Consider the following 21,680-nt stretch of genomic DNA (forward strand, 5'->3'; position numbering starts at 1 on the left):
ACGACCGTAAATGGCTTCACCCACAACCAAGACGGCAGCAAAGAAGGGCAGAGATCATGTGATGTCACTTCCAAGATGGCGGCTCGGCACGACGCGCTTGACCTTCCAAAGACGGCGGGAAAAAGGCAAGGACCCCGGGGGCGTCTACCTGACTTGCTTGTGCCCTGCCCCGACCACGGCGCCGCCCGGTCGCGATTTTCGGCGGCATTTCCAGGTGCGCGGCCACGGGCTGTGGGCTCACCGGCGCCACGGGTGGGCGGGAGCCGGGCGGGAGCCGGGCCGGCGCTGACAGGCAGCGGCGGGGACGCCTCTCTCTGCCGAGGTCCTGCCACTGCCTGTGGCCTGGGCGTGGCCCTTGTGCCGGGCGCCCGTCCCGTTCCCCACGTTCCCGCCACTCCCCGCCGTCCCCACACGCCCCTTCCTGCAGCCCTCCGGCCCCGGAGAAATGGAGGAAAACACAAAATCATTCTGGCAGAACCGTCGGCGGAGCTGCCCCGAGCCGTCCCCGTCCTGTAGCCAGCAGCAGGAGGCAGCTGCTCTCTGCCGCAAAGCTGAGCGAGGCCGTAGTAAGCGGAGGGGTTGTGGGGGGACGCTCCGGTTGTCCGGGCAGGGCTTCCCGGGGACAGTTTCAGCTTCCCGCAGCTCTGGCTGAGGGCTGCACGGGGTCCGGGCTGAGCCAGCTGGGAGCGGGGTCTGCTGTTCACATCCCCCCGGGAGCTGCCGCTGCCCGAAGAGGGCTCGCTAGAGCCTCGTGTCCTCTGTGTGTGCAAGTTTTTGATCGGCTTTGTAGCAAATGTGGTGTTTCAGGCTGGGTGCGCTGGGTTCCCTGGGTGGGAAATACCTTGAAGTAGCCAGGCTGAGCAGTTGCTGAGAATTCCAAGCCTGGGATTCTTGAAACAATGTTTGAATAGCTTATCATTGAGCTGAGGCAGTGAGTCAAGTCCGTTTGTTGGAGTGGCAGAAATGATGCCACCTTTTTCTCTTCACAGAGGAGCACATGTACACAAAGGTAAACAGATTTCTTCTGTCACATCAGTACTCAGACCTGAGGAAAGTACCAGTTTTTTCCAGCTTTTCTACAGTTTTGATTCTGAGGTAAGTGTACCTTTTTAGGTATCCAGTAATTCTTCAGAAATTTATGGAAAAAGGCCATAAAAATACATTGAAATCTCATTCTCCCCTCGGTGGTTATTTAGAAGCATCTTTCTTTTGTTTCGTATTGGAATTTAAACTGCTATTCCTGTGGTGGCTTTGTTGTTTTCTTCATACTAACACACAGTGAGTTGTGCTGTGTATGCTCTGTGAGCGCAATAAACAGCATATTCTGCCCCAGCTAGCTTCCATTCATCTCTGAGTTTAGATTAGTAATGTTGAGTTCCACTGAAGTGTTTTAGGAATAGCAACTTCTCAATTTCCACTCCTTCCAAATTTAATCCCTAACATCCATCAGGAACAATCAGTCTGCAGCCCAAACATGCAGTGGAAATGGAATTGTAGAAGTTCAGAACAAGCTGTGGTAAGCCCTGAGCTGGCACTGGCAGGGAACCGGGTTTTATGCTCTTAGGGACAGTTATTTTTTGGAAATGTCTAAATGTCTGATGGTGGTATTTTTCTTTGCGGCTTCCAGTACAAAGCACAGCGTGAGCCGATCCTTGGATGTCTTGGGGAAGGGCTGCGTGACAAACATTGCGGTGAGCTTCATGACTGCCAGAGGATTTTCCAGGTCATTCTCTGCTTTTTCAACAGTCCTTTGTGTGATGAGGGCTCCCAGGTAAGAATTTAAAAGGAAAGCACCGAAACACCCCAAAGCATAGAAGTTTGCATGGCTTTGAGATCTCAAGCACAAAGCAAAAAGGAGCAGCTGACTCTGCCTCTGTCTTCTTGAAAACCTGTTCCTTGTTGATTTTCTGGATGTGTGGAGGGGGAAAAAAAACTGCTTATGTCTAAACTATGCAATATATCTAAGACATATTGCTTATGTCTAAACCAGTAAAACCCTTATCAACTGGAACAGGTTGCTGCCATCACAGAGCCTCACATGGGCACCGTGCCTTTGTGCCTACAGTCAGGGCCTTTTCTTTTTTGGGGCTCTCCATTCCCCAGGCAGCACATTTGTTACCTGAACTGCGCTTCAGCGGGAGGGAAACTCATGTGCCAGTAGCTCTCAGGTTTGGGAGCATCCACCCTGAGTATTTCAGGTATCAAAATCTTGGACAAAAGGACAAAATCCTCTCGCTACCTGGAGACTTCTTGTAAGAGTAGCTTTGAACAGAGAATGTCTTTCCTTCCCTGGAGTTGCTGAGAGCAGGTGGTGTTCATTTCACCTTGAAGTTGATCCAATTGCTAATTCCAAGTTAGATAATTAGATCTTGACGGTAAAAGAACAAGTTATATTTTCTGTTTCAGTGTTGTATGCTGGAGATATTCCAAAGTGCTGCCCATGCCAGCAGAGCTGCCTATGAGCTGATCCAGGATCACGGCCACCTCACATGGGTCCTGCACAGCTTAGAGAAAAGGTAAGCAGAGAAGTACAGGAGAAGTGGGAACAATTTTGCTGTCCACGGTAGAGTAATTGCATGACTGAGTATGAAAAGTGACAGGCAGGGAGCCAGACGCACCAAGGGCTGGACTGGCACAACTTGCTGAACTCTGAAGTGTCCCTTGTGGTTTTGAAAACAGAATCAAGATGCTTTCAGGTTGTGGTAGGAGGGATGATGGTGGAGGGGCTTCATGAATTGAAAACCACTTCCTTGAAAAACTGAGAAAGCAAAATGGCACTTTGGAATTTAAAAGGTAAAGACACCAATACGAACACCCTCAATTCACATCCTGTCACAGGACCTGCTGCACAGGAAGTGGCACAGTAATGGCTTTGAGCTGTCTAGAACATTCCTCCTCCCCTTGCCTCTCCCTCACATACATTTACATCCACCAAAAATCTCTTCTGCACAGAGCGCCCTGACAGTTTCAGGCAAGTGCACTAGGATATGGTCGCCTGTAGGTGATGGACCAGCTGCTGGTGAGGATCTGCCTTCCAAACGTGGTTTTCTCTTTTGTTTTGTTGTTGTTTGGTTAGTTTTGGGTTTTTTTTCAGGTTTCTGGAAAACAAAGTGATAAATAAAATGATTTCCTTACTCCATACTCTGTGGCTAACAAATTTAGATGAGAGAAAACAAGAATCAATCCCAGGTGAAGAGGAAATTTCTTCCTATTCAGCTTGTAAATGAATTTCTGTATGTTTTGGCCACATTAATCAAACGTATTTGATAAGTACTTTGTTTTAGTCGGTTTGCATTTCATCCTCTGTTTTGTTTGAACTCTATTAAGGCCAGGAGGATTTCTTTATCTCTGGTAGATGAATGGCTTTTTTCACCCTCAATTTGTGTCTTGAGTAGTGAATTTGGGTGTTATTTCTTTGACAGGAGGATTTAGCTATTTGAATCCATGGGGAATAAAGTAAGGCTTCAGGAGCTTCTCTCACCTCCAGGCCGGGGGATCCAGTTTGGAATAGAGTTCCAGCCTGGAGTCCCTGGGAGCTCCCGGAGCCCATTGGAACAGCGCAGACTCCATCTGGCTGCTTAACGAGGCTGGTGCCTACCATGGTAAAAACTGAATCAACACAGGAGAGCACCTTACTTGCACAAGTTTGTATCAGGAAAATCCTTTGGAGTATCTGATGTTTGTTTTGGTGGGGTTTTCTTCTTACAGAAAATACTAAAGACAAGAACAAATCTCAAGCCTCATCTCATCAGAAAAATCATCACTCTCAGAAAAAAAAACGAGGAAGAAGGTGACACTGCTGCAGACGTGGAAGTGTCTGAGCTGAAGAAATGCAGCCCATTGGGACCCTGTTTTCCCAGCACCACCCTCCACACAGGGAGGGGAGACCCTCAGAGCTGGTGAACCTGGGGGCGAGGCAGTGGCCGTCACCTGTGCGTCCACTCACGTGGTCACCGAGGGGCTGCTGAGGTCCCTGGCCAGGCAGAGCCTCCTCAGGGAGCAGGACGTGTCCCCAGCCCTGAGGTGGCTGCGGAACCACGTCCCACCATGCCTGCCGGCTGCGCACGTGATGCTCAGGGATGAGACACTGAGGAACGACCTCTTCAGGCTTTACACCCGGCTCAGCCAGGCCAGCAGCGCCTCAGCTGGGCTCTCCAGGGAGCTCGGAGTGCTCAGTTCCATCATGTTGCAGCTACTGGAGGAGCAGGCCCTGTCCAGCACCTTCCACAAGCCTGTGAAATCCCTGTGCCTGTCACCAGCGACGGAAGAGGATGCGGACCAGACAGGTGCCTTGTCTTGTTCTTATCACTCGTTACGAGGCAGTGGTGGGAGGAACTAGGAAATTCCATGGCTTTTTAAATCCAGTTTTAAACTAGTTTACCCATATCCACCCAGGCTCATGGCTTCCCACAGCAGAAGCAGTGTCTTTCTTGGGATGGGGGCAGGGGTGGGTAGGACGGAGCATGGTTACTCTGTGAGGTTTTCTGACACTACAACACTCACACACCCTCTAAGAAACTTCCCTTTCAAGGACTAAACTGGAACAAAAGGTATAAAAGAAATGTAATTCCAAGAGGGAAAACAGTCTACAAAAAACAGGTCCGTGTGGGCATGGATGCTGATTCCTGTTGCTGGTCAATGATAGCAGCTGACGGGTCAGATTTCAAACTATTTTATTTAACAGGAAACTGGTTTGTTCCCACTTGTGAGCATGATCATTGGCTTGGCATGGGCAAAGCCACTCCAGATTTTCCATCTAGGAAAACTAGTTAGGGAACTATTTTAAAATGTAGTCCTGGAGGTAAACAGCTTGGCCGTTTTTTATTACTGTGTGGAAAGAGAAGAATATCTGTTCTCATTTTTCTCTCATCTTTCTTCCACAGCTGTTTTTGTATTCCTGACTTCCGTTTACAACGGAGACACGTGGCTTGGAGCCCAGGAGCCGGATATGTTACTTACTCATGTCAGATGGGTCTGCACTCGTGCAGGTTATGAATTACAGGATGACTCGGAAACTCAGAAACAAGGAAAAGAAGCTATTATGTCTCTCTGCAAAAAAAATTTGGCTACATCAGGGCATTAATTCAGGGAACTAACACTTCATCTTTAACGTTCTCTGCTCTGCCATCATCACTGTGTGCCATGGAAGCCTCCTGAGCTGCTCTCATACAGACCTGACTTGTTTGGTAAAAAAACCTCAGTATTTTATTACTGTGTGCAAACTTAAGGGAAAGATTTTATTCAGTATCTCTCAGTGGAACATTAAAGCTTCAGTTTCTCTTTTCTTGAACAGTCTGAGACAGAATATTACTTATATCATTTTTATTACTGACATTTTTAACTTTTTGTAGAACCAGAGAGACTGTTTGTGGACGTGTGTGTTATTAATATCCATCTTCTCTCCAATATAAGATGGGGGAAAAAAGGCTGCAGAGCTTCCCACAATGGGCTGTAAGTGCAAATGACAAGGAGCCAGAGGTTTAGTCATGACAATTTACTATTTCTTGAAAAATCTGGCTGATTTCATGATACCAAAACCAGTATGAATAAAAGACTGAACTCGGGAATCATGATGGTCTTCTTGGGTTTAAAAAAACTTTATTGGCTTGGAAAGACATTGATATCTGACCTGGGTTTTTTTATTACCCTTTTTTTTTAATTAAAAAAAGCCCTCATCCATCACTGCTGCTGTGATGTGCAACAAAAGCCCATCTTCCATCCACTTGGAACAGGTGAGAGATGGAACTAAATCCCAAAGGATTTTCTGCTTATTGAGTCTATGTGCAAAATCTGATAAGCTGTTCTCGAATGTGGCCATGAGGGTAGTTGAACATGCCACCCCACATCTGCAAATATGCAGTGCCAGAACAAGCACCTGTGAAAGGTGAACCAGGATCTATTCAATTGACTCATGACTGCGTCCTGTCCCGGGTCCTTTGTACAAATACTGTACAGGGGAAAACCAGAACTGCACATTCCTTGTGATATGCATTGAATTTCCAGGGAAGGGGTAAATAAAAATGAGATGCAAATAAGGGAATTGCTTCTACATTTAAATATTCTTGTCCTAAAGGAGCCATTGGCTCTGTACCAAGACTTGAGTTTAAATTTTCATTTCTTTAAAAACCCCCAAGCCCTTTAAAAGCTACAGTTTGTGTCACGTAGAATTACTAGCAGCTGACATGAGGAAATCTGTGAGCCGAACCTAGCTGAGCTTAGCTAAGTTTAACCAAATCTAGCCAAGTTCAGCCGAACCGAGCCAAGTTTAAGTGAACTGGGCAGCGTGCAGCCGAACTGAGCTGAGCGGCACCGAGCTCAGCCGAGCCCAGCTGCCTGCTCTCATGCCCATTAATTAGCGCGAGTGCAGTCACTGCCTGGTGAGGTGCTGCTGGACCCTGTGCCCCTGTTCGTGTCCGTGCGCTGGCTTGCAGGACTCGGCAGCCGGAAAACACCGAGCTCTGCGTGTTTAACGTGAGGCAGCTCCGCTTCCCCGTGCGGTGCCTCGGGCCGGCCCACGCCACCCCCAGGCAGCCGAGCCGAGATTGGCCGAATGCAGCAAGCGGCACCGAGTTCAGCCAACCGAGCCGAGCCACGTCGAACACATAGAGCGGCACCGAGTGCAGCCGAACCGAGCCAAGCTCCGCAGAATGCAGCATCCCGGACAGGGCGGGGGGCCGGGCCGGGCTGGGCTTGGGACAGGGCCGGGGCTCTGTGAGGCACACCCTGGAGGCGGCCGGGGGCGGGGCCGGGCGGTACCAGGGACGCCGCTTCAGGGGCGGGTCCCGGGCTCAGATCAGGTGCGCGGGGCCGGGACGAAGTGATTTAATCTATGGAAATCACTTTGCCAGCCCTTTGCTCACTCTGAGCACGTTGGAGACAGGAGCCCACTGTCCGGGCTCATAGCCTGGGACAGGACGGGATTCGGCTTCCCCTCCTGTCCCCCCCTCTACCCCTCATTCCTCTTCCCCGTATTCCCCTCCTTTCTCTCCCTTTCCCCCCTTTCCCTCTCCTCCCCAAAGCCTTTCCCTCCCATTCTGGCCTGCCCTCCTGTCCCCCCTTCTAACCTTCCTTTCTTCTCCCTGTATTCCTGTTCTTTGTCCCCAAAGCACTCCCCTCCTCTCCCCCCCAAACCTGACCCCCCACTTCTTCCTCTCCTGTCCCTACCCCGCTACCCACTTCTATTCCCCCTCTCCCCCATCCACCCGCCTTCTTCCCCCCCACCCTTCTTTTCCCTTCCCCTCCTGCTTCCCAACACACCCTGACAACACCCCCGCCCAACCCTTCTCATCCCTGCTAGCCCTCCTCTCTTCCCGTCATCCCCTTTCTCGCTTCCTCCCGCATCCGTGGGTCTCGAGGCACGGGAGACTAAAGCCCAGAGGGCTGGAGCCTGGCACCCCCCGCCCTCGCTGGAGCCCCCACACGGGGCCGGCCTGCTCTGCGGCTGTCCCCCCATGCAGTTAAAAACACGGCCTGACACACCCGGGGATCTGACTTTCCCCACATCACACTGGGGTGCCCCTGGGGGAGTTGGGGCTGGGGTTAGGGGGGCCCCTTCCTTAGAGAAGGGGGGTCCCACGGTGGCGGGGCTGAGTGTTAGGGAGGGCGCCCTCCTTAGGAGGGGGTCCTGGGCTAGGGGGTTAGGAAGGGCTCCCTCCGGAGGAGGGGGTCCCTGGGTGAGCCCCCTTGGGGGGAGGGGGGTGGGACAGAGGGAGGACTTTTTATCCCCTTCAGTCCCAGCCCCTTCCCCTGGGCCCTCTCCTCCTATCGGGGTTCGCCCCGGCCTCCTCCTCAGGACCCCCTTATCCGGTCCGGGGGTGGGAGCAGGGGAAAGCAGAAGGGATCATGTCACTTCTGCAGTGTGAACAGACAAAGTGTCAGCCAAACAACTGAACCCTCCCATCCTGTCCCACCTACCACCCCTCCAAAAATTGTAAATAAAGGGTAATGATTGCTGGGGAATTTCCTTAGGAATTATGAACCTCACACATATGGAATTTTGGAACTGGAATCCCAATCTCAGCCTTGGGCACCTGCAGGAAAAGAGGGGTCCTTATCTATAGCAAGGAAAGCCCAGTGCCCCAGTGTGTGAGGTGCAGACATTGAAGTGTCCAGGGAATGACTGGCAAACCGCTTCTGCCCCTGCCCTCACACTCTGAGTGGCAGAAACCCCAGGTGCGAGCTGTGAGGGTGATGAGGGGGCAGCTCCTGCCGAGGGCTTCTTGCGAGGGGGTCTCCCTCAGTTTACTTTGGCATGGAGCTGCTGGAGGAGAGGGGCTTAGGGTTGGCTACTGGGGGTGTCTCATGGAATGATGGTGGGATTATTGGCTCTGGATGCACTTGGATGTGGGGCATTGCTTAAAGGAGGTGCAAGGGACAAATATTTGTGCCAGGCAACAGCAGTAGGTGAGCCAGTGTAGGTTTGTGGGGGGGGGGGGGGGGTCTCCTTTCCCTTTTCAATTTTATCTTGCCAGCCCCCTCCCTGGTGCCCCTAGAAAAAAACATGGGGGTTGTGAGGAAAAAAGAGGTTTAAATTGGGATGAATCCCCCTCCACTTGGGATTTTATTAAATAGTGGTATTTATATGTGGTTTTTATTCAGTATTGCATTTTTTGGTGATATATAGTGTTTTGTTGGGAGCTTTTTTGGTATTAATTTTTATGTGTAATTTGGTTTTTGAGTGAAGATAACTTTGTAGATGGGTCTGTTTTTATTTGAGGTAGAATTAATTTAAGTAGCTTTTTAACAGACTTCTGATATGTTGTTGGGGGTTAGGTTTGTTCCTTCTTTCTCTAAAGAATTTTTTCCCTACAAGTTACCAAGGAGACCAAGTGTTGGATACTTGAGAGTACTTAACTGAAACAAAGAGGTGGACAAAAGGTGGAAGGGGGAGATAACGCAGGTAAAAGACAAAGCTTGAGGCAGCTGCGTGCTTTTCTGCTTCCGGCGTTCGGGGAGACGCGTGTCTGCCGCTCCTCGAGGAGCTCAGCCGCCGCAAAGCACGCCGAGCGGAGAACGGCTGTTGCTGGCTGGAGGAGTTTCACTGTGGCCAAAGGGATCCAGTCCTGGGAAATCTGCTATCACCGGTTCGACCTGAATCCTGAGTTTTTCTCTGCCACTCGCAGAAGCTGGGCCGCTTTTCTGCCTCGCCTTCGGCTCCTTCGGCGCTGCTCCTCTTGCTGCGGCGTGACCCTGCACCCCCTGCGCTGCTGGGACATCCTGCCCCTGCCTGCCGGGACACCCTGCCATCCCAGCTACCAGCCCGGGACTTTTCCACTGTTCCAGCTTGGTGCTCTGAGGATCCTGCAGGGACACCGAAACCAAACTGCCCTGGGTTTTGTGAAACAAAGCCCTCAAGGTTCTTGGTACTGTTGTCGTTTGTCATTAATGCTGTAGTTGTTTGGTGGGGGGGGGGAGTTTTTTTGTGTTTGTTTGCTTTGTATTACATACTAGTAAAGAACTGCTATTCCTATTTCCCAAATCTTTGCCAAAGAGCCTCTGATTGTAATTTTACCTAGCAGATACCTGTCTTCCTAAACCAAGACATATGTGTTATTGGGGTTTTGTATATTGTATGTAGGGATTGAGATTGGGTAGGGCTAGCTTGGCTGGTGGAGGTTTGGGTGTTTTGTTAGATGCAGTTTTTTAATTTTTGAAATTTTTTTTCTGTTAAGTGGTTTTAAAGTGGTTCTTAATAACTTACTGTGTAGGAGTGTGGGGTTTTTTTGTTTGTAGATGGTGTATGATAAGGGATATGGTCTATTTATTTAATGTTATTTTTCTTAGTTCAGAACCAACCTGATCAACACTTGTACTGAGTTTAGTTGAATTTTTGTTTTGGTGGGCTATTATATTTTTAAAGCCTATGTTTTCTAAAGTTTACAATAGTGTAATGGGCCGTAATGCGAGGTATAGGGTAGGCTTTTAATTATTTAGTGGTGGTTTTTATTATGCTCTGTAATGTTTGTTTTGGTGGGTTTGAGGTAGTGTGATGTAATTAATCAGTTAGGATATTTTAATATTTAAAATTGGATTATTTTTTATTGTAGTATAGGGGTTTATTTATTTGCCTTGTTTGATTTCAGTGTATGTTTTATAGTTCTGGACAATTTGGGAGCCATTGTTTATGGTTAAACTGATCTTTTGGTTTTTTGAGTATTTATAGGTGGTATTTTTGTTTTGATGGTTTGAGTGATTATGGGTTTATCGATTTAGGAATAATTTTCTGGTGTTGTTAATTTAAGTTTATTTGTGATATTATTATTTTTGCAGTTTGTTTGTTGTTCTAGTGTTTTATATAAAAGTTGCATTTTTGGGAACGTGGGTATTGATACAGTGCATTTTTTAGGTAGTTATTTGGGGTAGTGATATTCGTTTATTTTTTAGTAGTTAAGATTTTTTCATATTAATTAGTTTGGTTTTTTAGTTAAATTTATAGAGTTTTGGCTATTATTTATGAGATAGTGTAGGTTATTCCTTTTAGTCAGGTTTAGGGAGTTACACAATTTTGAGTTTAGTAAGTTGGTTTGATTTATCTTTACTAGTTTTTGTGATTTGTTGAGTGGGATTTTATATAGTTGTTTTTTATTTTTGATCCATTTTCATGATGTGATAAGAACTATTAGTGAAAAGAGTTAGTGTGGCTTGTTTGCTGGTAGCTTGTAGTATGGTGGAGTTTTTTAGTCTGTGCTTGTCGTGACTACAGTTGACCACATAAAACACACCATAAGCGACGCTTGGTGTTGCACCAGCAAACGAGGCTTCAGCAATCGCAACTGCTTGTGCACCAATTACTGCTCCTTTTGCCCACTTCACATTGTCTGCTGATATCCTGTTTTGTTTTCTGAAAGACAAAGAACAGTGATACCTCTGGCAAGGCTGGAGGTGTCTTTTTCTGCTGCTCCGTCCCAGAGGGGTTTTCTGTATTGCTGCTGTTGGCATTGTAGTGCTCAATTGTGAGGAACATCACCTGTGTAAGCCAAATCCTAGGAGAAAAACCCAAACAAAACAACCGAGTCTGCCTTTTGTGTGAGAAATTGCATTCCAGCCAAGAAAATAACACGGGGCCCACGGCACAGGAGGGTTCCTTCCCATTTGATGGGAAGAGTGCACAAACCAAGCACCAAACGGGCCTGGCTGGAGCCTGTTAGGGGTCAGCATTAGCAGCGGGAAGGGTGGCCAGAGGGGCTCAGGCAGGGCTTGGGCTGGGTCTGACCTGTAGTGGCCACATGTGCTTTTTCCTTGCTAAGGTGGGCAAAGGCAAATCTGACAACTGAGTGTGTGCTTGAGACTCTCACTCAGCTGTCTGAGAATCTGTCTAAAAAATGGAAGCAAGCTTAGGTTTAGTTTGGTGTACAGCACTTAAAAGTGGTCCAAAATATTCTTCAATAACTGTATCCTGAAGAAGGGCTCCACGCCAGAGTTGTTTTGTGCAAGCATTGTTCTAATAGACGGTGGTTGTTCATCTGGACTGGTTTTATTATCTCGGTTTTTTTCTGAAGTTCCCATTTATTTTGCTATATTGCTGTGGATGTTCACCCTCGTACTCTGGACAGAGGTTTGGGGATTTTTTTCTTCATTCCACAGCTATAATATCTTTTTTCTTTCTTTTTTTTTTTTTTCTTTCTTTTTTTTTTCCCATATGGCAGTAAAACTCTCTAAAGCACTAAGTTGGCTGCAGAATGGCATTTTCTCAGAGAGAGTAATGCTGCTTCTCCCAGCCAGTGCTGCACTGTTCTTGGTGTCTTGGTGCAATTTTTCAGTGTATCCCTTAGCCCCAGAATCCATGGCTGTCCCTCAGGGTTCTGAAGGAGTGCTGTATTTGGATTTTTGGCTTCAGAGTGGGAAGTGCAGGATCTGAACTGTGGCATCTCAGCTAGGAACCTTGGAAAAGCAGGCTCTTATTCATGAGGAACCGCTAACTCTTGAAAGTCGAGCCGTCTTGCAAGAGGCGCTGCAAAGGGTGAGATTTAACCTTATATCATTCTTTGTTGAAATCACCTCTGTGAAACCTTAATAGGCTTCAACAGTTTCTGCAGAACAGCTGATTTCACCTAGAGCAATTCAGTGCATTGTAACATGCACTGGTCCACTTCATGTAATCGGTCTCTTGTGTTACGCAAGATCTTCAGCAACTTTTCCTTCAATTTGCATGGTAATTAGCATTTTGTGTTTATCAAGCACAACATTAGGTTCCTATTTATGTCCCAGTAATTTGATATGTTATTCCTAGTTAGTTCCGATTCACTTCACCAGATCTTGACTTAACTTTGAGTCACGTTTCTTCTGCCTTTTGAGCAAATGGACTTAATGCTTTTGCTGTAACTTTGTATTGAAATGTCAATCATAAACTAATCCTGATAAATCAAGCTGATGTTTTGCTCTACTAAAATCTTGTGACTACCTTGGCAGGTAGGAAGAGTTGGGAGCAAACAGTGTAAGGAAGTTGACTGTGGAAGCTGTAGGTTGTCCAGCAAAAGCTGAGTGTGTGGCTGTGACACTTAGCAAGGCTGGAAAGAGTTCCTGTGTGGACAGTGGATGCTAGAGTCAGCTGAGCTTTCAAAGTATGAAAGTAGCAAGGCAAGGATCAATTAAAAAGAATTGGTGATGTAAGATGAGATTTGAGCCCTTTCTGACATCCACACATGCTCTTTGTGCTGTCAAATTCTGTTGGTAACCAAGTACAGTAGTTCCCTTGGTTGTTTTGCAGGTAGATAGGATACTCCAAGCTCTGTAGACAAGACTGACGACTATTGAGTCATTTGTGGCTGCTCTGCATGGGCAGCTCTGAGAGGAAACACCTGTTGAACGGCAGGAGAACTGCAAATGTGAAACTTGGCCCTGTAATCCTCTGGGATCCATAGGAACCCTGCAAGGGGCATGAAAGAGCTGAAAGCCATGGGTGGTCTGTGCTGCAGGGGAGCAGCGCTGACCAAGGCTGTGTCCCAGCCAAGGAGCTCCTCTTGTGTCCCTTAAGAGGGTACCCCAGGGGTTTTGTTCTTAATAAAAGAGCAGTCGATCTGTAGACTTCTGGTTTAATGTAAGTATTTATTTAAATTTTTGTCTCTGAAACCAAAGCATTGATCTCCTGACTTCCCTGCTATTCAGTATCTCTTGAACTGGGTGTACCTTTTCCTAAGCTAATGAGAAACCTCCCTGTGATTCTGTAATTTGCAAAGGAGCAGCATTAAATCACTTTTCTTTTTCTTGTCTCCACAGCTTTAGCTTGACTCGTGCTCCAAGACAGGAATGACTCAAGAACTGTGTGTGGTGACTTGTTAGTTTGGTGGGGATTTTTTTGCAAGTTCAGGGCTAAAAGATGATCTAAGAAAAGGCTTTTTTTGCAGCATTAGATAAATGCTTTTGCATGAGGTGTTGAAGATCATTTGTTTTATAACTTCAAAGGGGGGCAAAGCAAACCAGGCTGATGGCCACACTCCTTTAAGCAAGGCTTGGTATGTAGTTGAGCAATTATTTCAGCAGGTTTTTGATGTTAATGCTGCTATTTTGGGTGAGTTTGCTTTTCTCTGCGTTCAACTAATTGTCAGTGTTTCTCCTACCGAATGAGTGTTCCACCTAGTGCTTTTCAATAAAAGCAAGCAGTTGTGGTATAAAGCAAGAATAATCTCAAAAAGTGTTTTGGGTTGGTGTTTTTATGTTTTTTTGGGGTTTTTTTTTGGGTTTTTTTTGGTAACCCTAGACTACTTAGCTTTACTACTGTGAGTTTTAAAGTTTTCTCAGAAAACTCGGAGAGAATTTGCCCATTCTGCCTCACTGGTAGGCACTGTATCTCTTAGAAAAGCTGCTCCCCTCCATCTTCACTGCCCTGTTTTGAAGTAGTGCTCCACTTTAGCCTGTAGTGATGGTCTCAGATCCTTTTTTGGTCAGGTAACTAAAACATTTTGTTATTGACATATCTGCAAGCCAGAGGAGCTTACATTACTTGAGTGTAATTTGTGAGGCAGTTTCTGCTCTAACAAGTTTTTGAATGCTGCTCAACAGCAATAGACCTCATTCTGGATGTTTGAAGGTGAGAGAAGAGATGGCCACATCCCAGGAGCCTGATTTTGGAATGCTTTATGGAATTGACCAAGTAGCTTTTATTTCTGGGGTTTCCATAGTCTGCCCATGGCAGGTCCAGTCTGTGCTTCACCTTGGAGCCCTCAGTTAGCAGGGAAACGGGCCTTTGGGGCAGTTCTTCCAGCTCTACTTAATGCTTTATGAGTAATGATGATTTTCTGGAAGTAGGCTGTCCATTTTGACCCATCTTCTTCTCTCTCCTTGCAGACTGTACCTGCTGAAAGGCTGAGGTGAGACCCAGATCTGCAAAATCTCTGACTCTCCATGTCTTCCTGAGACTGAAGCTGTGTTTGGTGTCAATGATGACAGAGTGGAAGATGCTAAAGACTCAAAACTTTGGAGTTTTTTCCCTGACTCCCAAGACACTGTCTGCAGCTGTGCCCTGTCTGTCTCTTAAAAGAGTTTCTGGGCTTAGAAAGATTTTTCCATTCTGCAATATTTATCTATAACTCAGTTTAAAAAGAATCATACTGTATCAATGTGGTGTTAATTACTCTGAGTTGGCTAATTAAAGCAAATCACTGATAAGGGGTTTGAGCAACCCTTGGATGACCCTTGGACCTGGCAGCTCTTATTTAATTTCTCTTCATTTCTTTACTGGCTTTCAATTATTTCTTAAGCAATTACTGCAATTAGGATATACAATAAGGGCAACAGCATTTCTGCCCTGCTGGATTGGGAAATCCAAGCCCAGTTCCTGGGAGAGATTGAGGGGATGGGGAGCTGAGCCTCAGGCTGGGTTTTGGCAGTGGGAATTTAGTGAGGAAGAAAAGAGATCCCCTAAAAAGAGATTAAGGCCAATTCTTCTGGATTTGGGTGCTTTTACTCCCAGAAAAATCATCCTGGTTAAATGGGACTTGAAGAAGCAGGGGGATGTGCCAGGGGGCCTGTGCTGGGACCCCCAAACCCTGGTCAGCGATGCTGGGAAGTGTTGGCTCCAGAGGAACACTACAGAGGGGCTGTGCTGGGACCCCTCAAATTGCAGTCAGAGATGCTGGGCACTGCTGAACCTTTTGGACACTACTGAGAGGCTCCAATGCCTGATCCAGAGAGTTCTCCCGTTATTTTCTGTTGTACTTAGAACCTGGCAGGTCATTGTAGCCGCACAGGTTGAAAAGCCCATCGTAGCAGTTGGAATCACAGACGACCACACAGAAGCCAATCTAAGAGAGGAAATGAGCTGTTGCATAAGATTTACTTTTCCCAATGCGTTTCGAATTTATACCAGAATATCCCCTCTTTCCTCTGACCCTGTATCCTTGAGTTTTGAGTTTTTTCATAAAGAGTTTTCTTACTACGCTGGAAAAGATTTCCCCGGCACCACGGGGAGCGGTGGGTTTGGGGGGTCCTGGAGCCGGCACGGGGGGGTCTCCGCGCCCCGGCCGGTCCCAGTCAGCACGAGGAAATCGCCGCCGCCGTCCTCCCGTGCCCTGAGCCCCACCAGGAGCCCAGCGCAGCACCGGCTGCAGGCGGAGCAGGAGCGGCTCCTGCCGTCCGCAGCGATCCCGATCCCGGCTCCAACGCCGCCCTGGCTCCGAGATCCACAGCCCGCCCGCCGCGGGAGAGGCGGCACCACTCGGGAGCCCCAGCCGACACTGACAGAACCCGAAGCGGAACGCACAGTTCCCGGCCCCGCCTCAGCGCTCGGGCTCCGCGCAGGGCCGGGAACGACCTCGGCTCGGCTCCGCTGTGAGGGGCGGGGCCGGCCCAGGGGAGAAGGGCCGCGCAGGGCGCCGGGGCGGGCTCAGGGCGGAGCCGGGGTTCTGTGAGGCGGGGCCCGGAGGCGACCGGGGCCGGGCAGTACCGGGGCGCGGCTTCAGGGCCGCGGGGCGGGCCCCAGGCCCCCACCGTATTCCTCACCGAGCCCACAGAGCAGCCGCTTTTTCCGGCACCCTTTGGAATCCCTGCCCGGCTCACGATTAGCGGGCTTGCTGAGGCGTTGGCAGGGCTGATTGGACAGCGGGCCCCGGGAACCGCCCCGGCCCCGGCCCTCCTGGCCCGCGCTCAGGGCCCCCCGCCCCCCCAGGCCCGGGCTGTAATTTATTTCTGTTTCATTTGTGTCTGAGAAGTGGGATTTGTGCTGGAGAGGTGCTGTTGGGAAGAAAGGATGGAGTAAATCTTCTCCGGGGATGTGCAAGGAAGAACTACGTTGCATGGGAGGGCAGTATTTGTTAACTGTCTCTATATTTCCCTGTAATTCTGGGTGTTTGGATTTAGCCTGGGCTTGTCAGCTCAGTCATGAACAAGCCAGCTCCTGAACTCTCAATGAATGTTTGAAACACTTCCACAGAAAGACAAGGTAGCAATGATTCAAAGGAAAAAATGTAAATAAAGGGTTGCAACTGCTGGGGAATTTCCTTAGGAATTATGAACCTCACACATACGCTTTCTTTGAATGTGTGCACAACCAGATACTCTTTCCATCTTCTGAGCAATGGAATCAGGACATTTTCGCCAAAGTGTCCACCAGAGGTCTGGCTGAGAAATCAAATTCCTCACACCCCAAGCAGGGCCTGTTTGTTTTTCCCTGTACAGCACACGCTGGCCACAGGAACTACAAAGCTTATGGCTTTAGCACATTTCCCCCAAATCAATGACTACAGTGTGATGAAAAGAACGAGCTTCTGACTGCTCAAACCAAGGGCCTTATTTCCACCTGTGAAACAACATCTCTGGCTATCAGCAGAGTCCAGCACAGAACAGCAGACAGATTATGTTATAAATGATTAGCCAAATCTGTAAAATAAAATATTATTAAAAATTTATAAATAGTTTACAAATAGAAAAACTCTGATAAAGCCACAATCAAAGTACAGTTCCGATCCCGGGAATTGGCACTGGGTGAACTGCAGATCCTGCCCCTATGGCACAGAATCCCCCCTCTGGTTCACAAATTTGGAGTGTGCAGGGCCTGTTTTTATACAGTTTTTGGGCTTGTGCAACTGGTTACTTCATCGATTCTTTGTGTATATGGTCCTTGATTCATATTCGTCTGGTTTCTTTTCTGGTTTCAAGTTCGGTGAATAGTCTTTTGGGGGAGACATAAGCTTATGTCTGGGTTTACTGGAACCAGGTATTGAGATGTATATCCTTGTGGAGATTGGGATGATGGATATGGGATGCTGAGCGCTTGGCCAACGATCGCTGATGGCGGTGCTCAGCTTCATCACCCATGAGTGGTACTCTCCTTTTCTTTCGAAGATGGGTGATTTCCTGCTACTGGCAGAAGAATGTCTTCCTGGAACCCTGCATTCCTTAGGCTTAAGAATGTTATACAGTAAAACATGAACTAACTGTCAAACTACTATTACATAGGCTTATAAAGTAATATAAAAAGAAAAACACAAATTAGTCTTACAATATTTATCACAGATTATATTTAAAGCAATCAAAACTTTATTTATAATTGAATTCAGCAAAAATGAAACTATATACAGGAAGAACTATATACATAAAGAAACAAGTCTCTACGTTGCCTGTTGTTCAGGAACCATCTGAGTCTGTCCTGAGAAGTAGAAGCACTCATAAATAAATGTGAAAATGTAGATCTGGATCGAGTTCCACCCTACAGGTTGGGCATATGGGAACAGTCTCCAGGGCAATAGGGAGGTACTTGCTGCAGAAGACATGGCCACACAGGGGTGCCACTAGCTGTCATCCATGTTGCATAATCTGGAAGAAAGAAAACCACAGCATGTATTGGGAGGAAAGAATTTGTGTTTGCTGCTCCATTGGCACCAGGCAAATGAGACTTTGGAGCGTCTGGAGTCAGAATACTGGGGGACCCACAGGTCTGCCAGTGCCATCTTGGCAAGGGCTTCTCCCTCTACATTCACCACCAAGAAGTGACCTGTGGAGCTTCACAGCAAGGGCTGTGCTTCCAGCCAGCTGCCCACAGCATCCCACGTCAGCCAACTGACTAGTACTGCTCCCCTTCTGGCTTCCTCCTCCTCCCACAAGGCAGAAAGGATGACAACAGGTGGATCCTTACCTCTGAGTAAAAATCCAGGCAAATCGGACACCTAATAACCATTCTTGGCTCTGCACTAGAGGAAAGAGAACCAGAAGGAATGTGCAGCTGTTAATATCACCATACTTCAATGGTTATTGATACATATAATCTCCCTTAATTGTGCAACTGCACTGGCTAGCCTTTGAAGAACCCTGCTGTCTTTAAGTCTCTGTTTGCTGCATTTATTGAGGAGTTGGGGTCGCCCTGCCCTGAGGGAAGGAGTGTCCTGGTTTCACTAGGAGAATGGTATAGTCAGTCACCTTGCTCTGGGATTCGAAGTCACAGCAGTCTCTAGCACTGGCCAGTTTGTGCATGACAACTTTGACTTCCAGCAGGTTATCAGTAACAGCTTTGTGACTACAGCATCCAGCTGTCCTCTGGGAACTATTCACCCCAGAATATTCACTCCAGGACTCAGTTTTAAGGTACAGAGTAACATAGCTCTGGCAAGATCCAGCCCCGGGAAGGAGCCTTTGATCAATGTTAAATGCTGCAGCACTGAGCTCTTTCAGCTTTATGTAAACAGAGCATTTATACTCTGTTCCTTCAGTCTCAAACTTCTCAGTTTCTAAGTATTCCTTTTTCATATTAACCTAGTGGTGGGATTTGTTCACCTACAGACTTAACAACCAAAACGTAAACATCTACAAATTCATTGGCAAAATGCACTATGGTTTAGAATAGTAGAAGCCCTTTAGGTAGCATATGGGTTAGGTTAGCTGGCGAGACATTTGCACAATAGCGTCCCCTGCTGGCCACAATGCTTTTACTACAGCCAGTCCTGCTGGCCGGTCATGTGCAACACATCGCCCCCTGCTGGCCACAATGCCTTCACAACAGCGTCCCCTCGGGGCCGTGAGTATGCACCACAGGACCCCCTGTGGGCCACAATTCTGTAACCACGCACCCACTGCTGGCCAGGAGTGTTCACCACAGTGCCCCCTGCTGGCTGTGAGTCCATCACAACAGCCTTCAGGCAGTGAGCAGGCACCAAAACGCCCCCTGCTGGCTACAATGCTTTCTCCACAGCACCCCCTGCTAGCCTGGATGGTGTACCACAACTCCCCCTGCTGGCCTCAAATCCTTCACCACAGCAGCCCGTGCTGGCCAGAAGGGTGCACTGCAGCACTCCTTGCTTGCCGTGATTGTGCATCATAGCGTCCTCTGCTGGCTGTGAGTTCATCACCAAAGCGCCCCCTGCTGGCTGTGAGCATGCACTACAGCACCCCCTGCTGACAACAATGCCTTTACCACAGCGCTTCCTGCTGGCCGGGAGTGTGCACCACAGTGCTCCCTGGTGGCAAGGAGTGTGCAACACAGCGCCCCCTGTTTGCCACAATGCCTACACCAGAGCGCTGCCTGCTAGCAGGAAGTGTGCACAAAAGTGCCCCCTGTTGGCCACAATGCCTTGGCCACAGCGCCTCCTGCTGAGCAGGAGTGTGAACATCAGTGCCCTTTTTTGGTCACAAGGCCAACACCAGAATGCAGCCTGCTGGCAAGGAATGAGCACAACAACGCTCCTGGAGAGCTGTAATGTCTTTGCCACAGCTCCCCATTTTGGCCACAATGCCTTCAGCACAGTACCCCCTGCTCACCACAAGGCAGCCAACACAGCGCCCATTGCTGGGCAGGAGGGTGCATCACAACAACCACTGCAGGATGCAATGTTTTCACCAAAGCGCTCCCAGCTCGACGGGAGGGTGCACCACAGTGACCCCTGCTGCCAGTGAATCCATCACAACAGTGCCCCCTGCTGACCGTGAGCATGCACAACAGTGCCCCCTGCTGGCCAGAATGCCTTCACCACAGCAGCCCCTGCTGGTTGTGAGTATTCACTACAGCGCCCCGCACTGGCCACAATTCCTTCACCACAGCGCAATATGTTGCCCATGAGCATGCAACACAGCACACCCTGCTAGCCACAATGCCTTCACCACAGCGCCCCTGGGTTGCCGTGAGGGTGCACCACAGTGAGCATGGTCGTGGTCATGCAGCACAATGCCCCCTGCTTGTCCTAATGACTTCACCACAGTGCCCCCTCCTGGCCACAATGCCTTCACCAAAGCACCCATTGCTGGCCGGGAGGGTGCACCACAGCGTCCAGTGTTGGCCGGGAGGGTGCACCACAGCGTCCCCTGCAGGCCGCAGTGCTTTCACCACAGCCCCAACTGCTCGATGGGAAGTTGCACCACAGTGCCTCCTGCTGGCTGTGAGTCCATCACAACAGCGCTCCCTGCTGGCTGTGAGCATGCACCACAGCACTCCAAACTTGCGACAATGCCTTTAGCGCAGCAGCCCCTGCAAACCCAGAGCATGCACCACATCGTCCCTTGCCTACCACAATGCCTTCAACACAGCGTCCCTGCTGGCTGTGAGAATGCAGAAGAGCGCCCCCTGCTTGTCAAAACGCCTTCACGCTGTCCAAGCGCGCCCTGCTGTCCGGGAGTGTGCACCACAGCACCCACTGCTGACCACAATGCCTACACCACAGTGCCCCCTCCTGGCGGTAAGCATGCACCACAGTGCCCCCTACTGGCCAAATTATCTTTGCCACAGTGCCTCATGTTGCCTGGGAGCATGCACCACAGCACCTCCTGCTGGCTATGTGCATGCGCCGCAGCGCCCCCAGCTGACCCCAATGCCTTCACTACAGAATGTTCTGCTGGACGGGACGGTGCACCACAACGGACACTGCTGGCTGTGAGTGCATCAAAACAGCTCTCCCTGCTGGCTGATAACATGCACCACAGCGCCCCCTGCTGGTTACAATGCTTTCAGAGCAGCGCCCCCTGCAGGCCATGAGCATCAACAACAATGCCCCCTTCTGGCCACAATCCCTTCACAACAGCGCCCCCTGCGGGTTGAAAGCGTGAAAAACACAGCGCCACTTGCTGACCACAATGCCTTTTCAGCACAGCGCCCCCTGGTGGCCAGGAGGTTGCACCACAGCACCCCCTGCTGATGACAACGCCTTCGCCACAGCGCCCCCTGTTGCCTATGAGCATACACCACAGCGCCCCCTGCTGGCCATAATTCCTTCACCACAGAGGGTGAAGGAGGTGAGGTGCACCCTCCCTGTTTGCTCGGGAGGGTGCACCACGGTGCACACTGCTGGCTGTGAGTTCACCAAAACAGCACCTCCTGCTGACTGAGAGCATGCAGGACAGCGCCCCCTGCTGGCCACAATGCCTACACCACAGCACCCCCTGCAGGCCGTGAGCATGCATTACAGCGCCCCCTGCTGGCTGTGAGCATGCACAACAGCATCTGCTGCTGGCCAAATTATCTTCATCACAAAGCCTCCTGTTGCCCATCAGCATGCACCACAGCACCTGCTGCTGGCCAAAATGCCTTCAGCAAAGCACCTCCTGTTGGCTGTGAGTGTGCACCACAGCTCCCCCTGCTGGCCAGAATGCCCGCACCACAGTGCCCCCTGCTGGTTGGGTGCGTGCATCACATCGCCCCCTGCTGACCACAATGTATTCAACGCAGCGCCCCCTGCTGGCAATGAGAATGCAACAGAGTGGCCCCTGCTTGTCACAAGGCCTTCAGAAAAGCCTGCCCGGCTGGCCCGGAGTGTGCACCACAGCAC

The 21,680-nt window shown here is 49.2% G+C and overlaps 1 long non-coding RNA gene across 1 annotated transcript; it reads left to right on the forward strand.

Annotated features, from left to right (window-relative positions):
* The first annotated feature begins 2,440 nt into the window (after positions 1 to 2,440).
* On the forward strand, positions 2,441 to 5,224 carry LOC136293739 (uncharacterized). The gene is made up of 4 exons (XR_010722251.1): positions 2,441 to 2,516; positions 3,423 to 3,602; positions 3,709 to 4,286; positions 4,884 to 5,224. It is a non-coding gene; the product is annotated as an uncharacterized lncRNA (long non-coding RNA).
* The last annotated feature ends 16,456 nt before the right edge of the window (positions 5,225 to 21,680 follow it).

This window comes from Chamaea fasciata, unplaced genomic scaffold (genome assembly GCF_029207755.1).
Source record: "Chamaea fasciata isolate MVZ Bird 193981 ecotype frontalis unplaced genomic scaffold, bChaFas1.0.hap1 SCAF_9, whole genome shotgun sequence".
In the NCBI taxonomy this organism is placed as follows: Eukaryota; Metazoa; Chordata; class Aves; order Passeriformes; family Sylviidae; genus Chamaea; species Chamaea fasciata.